The sequence below is a fragment of the Arachis hypogaea genome, chromosome 19 (assembly GCF_003086295.3).
Source record: "Arachis hypogaea cultivar Tifrunner chromosome 19, arahy.Tifrunner.gnm2.J5K5, whole genome shotgun sequence".
Classification (NCBI taxonomy): Eukaryota; Viridiplantae; Streptophyta; class Magnoliopsida; order Fabales; family Fabaceae; genus Arachis; species Arachis hypogaea.
Window position 1 is genome coordinate 114,873,250 of NC_092054.1, and position 3,529 is coordinate 114,876,778.

A 3,529-nucleotide genomic window follows, 5' to 3' on the forward strand; every position below is an offset into this window, starting at 1 on the left:
TGCAAATCCTTGACACCTCAGGATCTGTGGACCCCACAGGATCAACTCAGCATCTGTGGACCCCACAGGATCCCCACCTACCACCACTCACTCTCTTCTCTCTTCTCAATGTTCATTCTCTCTTCCCAATAAACACTCTTCCCCAAAACTCTTCACCAATCACCTTAATCTCTCTTCCCTATCACCACTTCACCACTCACATCCATCCACTCTTCCCCATAAACCTACCTCATAAACTCCACCTACCTTCAAAATTCAAAATTATTTTCCCACCCAAACCCACCCTAAATGGCCGAACCTAACCCCTCTCCCTTCACTGTATAAACCCCTTCATTCTTCTTCGTTTTCACACAACACAACCCTCTCTTTCTCTTCTTGGCCGAAACACAACCTCTCTCCCTCTCCTCCAATTCTTCTTCTTCTTCATATCTTCTTTCTTCCTTTGCTCGAGGACGAGCAATATTCTAAGTTTGGTGTGGTAAAAGCATAAGCTTTTTATTTTTCCATTACCATTGAGGGCACCTAAGACCAGAGAATCCTCTAGAAAAGGGAAAGGGAAGACAAAAGCTTCCACCTCCGAGTCATGGGAGATGGAAAGATTCATCTCCAAAGCCCATCAAGACCACTTCTATGATGTTGTGGCCAAGAAGAAGGTGATCTCCGAGGTCCCTTTCAAGCTCAAGAGAAATGAGTATCCGGAGATCCGACATAAAATCCAAAGAAGAGGTTGGGAAGTTCTAACAAACCCCATCCAACAAGTCGGCATCCTAATGGTTCAAGAGTTGTATGCCAATGCATGGATCACTAAGAACCATGATCAAAGTAAGAACCCGAATCCAAAGAATTATATTACAATGGTTCGGGGGAAATACTTAGATTTTAGTCCGGAAAATGTGAGGTTAGCGTTTAACTTGCCTATGATGCAAGGAGATGCACACCCCTACACTAGAAGGGTCAAATTTGATCAAAGGTTGGACCAAGTCCTCATGGACATGTGTGGAAGGAGCTCAATAAAAGATTGACTCAAAAGGTAAACCGATTCAACTGAGAAGACTGGACCTCAAGCCTGTGGCTAGAGGATGGTTGGAGTTCATCCAACGCTCCATCATTCCCACTAGCAACCGATCTGAAGTTACTGTGGATCGGGCCATCATGATCCATAGCATCATGATTGGTGAGGAAGTAGAAGTTCATGAAGTCATCTCCCTTGAACTCTACAAAATAGCCGAAAAGTCCTCCCCCTTGGCAAGGCTAGCTTTCCCTCATCTTATTTGCCATCTATGTTACTCAGCTGAAGCTTTCATAGAAGGAGACATTCCCATTGAGGAAGAGAAGCCCATCACTAAGAAAAGGATGGAGCAAACAAGAGAGCCCACTCATGGAGCTCAAGAAACGCATGAGGAAGCTCACCATCAAGAAATCCCTGAGATACCTCAAGGGATGCACTTTCCTCCACAGAATTTTTGGGAGCAAATCAACACCACCCTAGGAGAATTAAGTTCCAACATGGGACAATTAAGGGTGGAACATCAAGAGCACTCCATCATCCTTCATGAAATTAGAGAAGATCAAAAAGCAATGAGGGAGGAGCAACAAAGACAAGGAAGAGACATAGAAGAGCTCAAGGACATCATTGGTTCCTCAAGAAGGAAACGCCACCATCACTAAGGTGGACTCATTCCTTGTTCTTACATTCTCTATTTTTCGTTTTCTCTATGTTACGTGCTTATCCATGTTTGTGTCTTCATTACATGATCATTAGTATTTAGTAACTTTGTCTTAAAGTTATGAATGTCCTATGAATCCATCACCTCTCTTAAATGAAAACTGTTTTAATTCAAAAGAACAAGAAGTACATGAGTTTCGAATTTATCCTTGAACTTAGTTTAATTATATTGATGTGGTGACAATGCTTCTTATTTTCTGAATGAATGCCTGAACAGTGCATATGTCTTTTGAAGTTGTTGTTCATGAATGTTAAATATGTTGGCTCTTGAAAGAATGATGACAAGGAGACATGTTATTTGATAATCTGAAAAATCATAAAAATGATTCTTGAAGCAAGAAAAAGCAGTGAATACAAAAGCTTGCAGAAAAAAATAGAAAAAAAATGGCGAAAAAAATAGAAAAAGAAAAAGCAAGTAGAAAAAGCCAAAAGCTCTTAAAACCAAAAGGCAAGAGCAAAAAGCCAATAACCCTTAAAACCAAAAGGCAAGGGTAAATAAAAAGGATCCCAAGGCTTTGAGCATCAGTGGATAGGAGGGCCTAAAGGAATAAAATCCTGGCCTAAGCGGTTAAGCCAAGCTGTCCCTAACCATGTGCTTATGGCGTGAAGGTGTCAAGTGAAAACTTGAGACTGAGCGGTTAAAGTCAAGGTCCAAAGCAAAAATAAAAAAAAAGAGTGTGCTTAAGAACCCTGGACACCTCTAATTGGGGACTTTAGCAAAGCTGAGTCACAATCTAAAAATGTTCACCCAGTTATGGTTTAGCAAAGTGCTTAGGGCCACGGCCAAGACTCATAAAGTAGCTGTGTTCAAGAATCAACATACTGAACTAGGAGAATCAATAACACTATCTGAACTCTGAGTTCCTATAGATGCCAATCATTCTGAACCTCAACGGATAAAGTGAGATGCCAAAACTATTCAAGAGGCAAAAAGCTACAAGTCCCGCTCATCTGATTGGAGCTATGTTTCATTGATAGTTTGAAATTTATAGTATATTCTCTTCTTTTTATCCTATTTGATTTTTAGTTGCTTGGGGACAAGCAACAATTTAAGTTTGGTGTTGTGATGAGCGGATAATTTATACGCTTTTTGGCATTATTTTTAGTATGTTTTTAGTAGGATCTCGTTACTTTTAGGGATGTTTTTATTAGTTTTTATGTTAAATTCACATTTCTGGACTTTACTATGAGTTTGTGTGTTTTTCTGTGATTTCAGGTATTTTCTGGCTGAAATTGAGGGACTTGAGCAAAAAATCAGATTCAGAGGTTGAAGAAGGACTGCTGATGCTGTTGGATTCTGACCTCCCTGCACTCAAAGTGGATTTTCTGGAGCTACAGAACTCAAAATGGCGCGTTTCCAATTGCGTTGGAAAGTAGACATCCGGGGATTTCCAGCAATATATAATAGTCCATACTTTGACCGAGTTTAGACGACGCAAAAGGGCGTTGAACGCCAGTTCTACGCTGCAATCTGGAGTTAAACGCCAGAAACACATCACGAACCAGAGTTGAACGCCAAAAACACGTTACAACTTGGCGTTCAACTCCAGAAGAAGCCTTTGCACGTGTAAACTTCAAGCTCAGCCCAAGCACACACCAAGTGGGCCCCAAAAGTGGATTTATGCATCAATTACTTACTTTTGTAAACCCTAGTAGCTAGTTTAGTATAAATAGGACTTTTTATTTACATCTTCGGATCATCTTTGAACCATCTTTTGATCTATTGATCACGTTTGGGGGCTGGCCATTCGGCCATGTCTAGACCATTTTCACTTATGTATTTTCAAACGGTAGAGTTTCTGC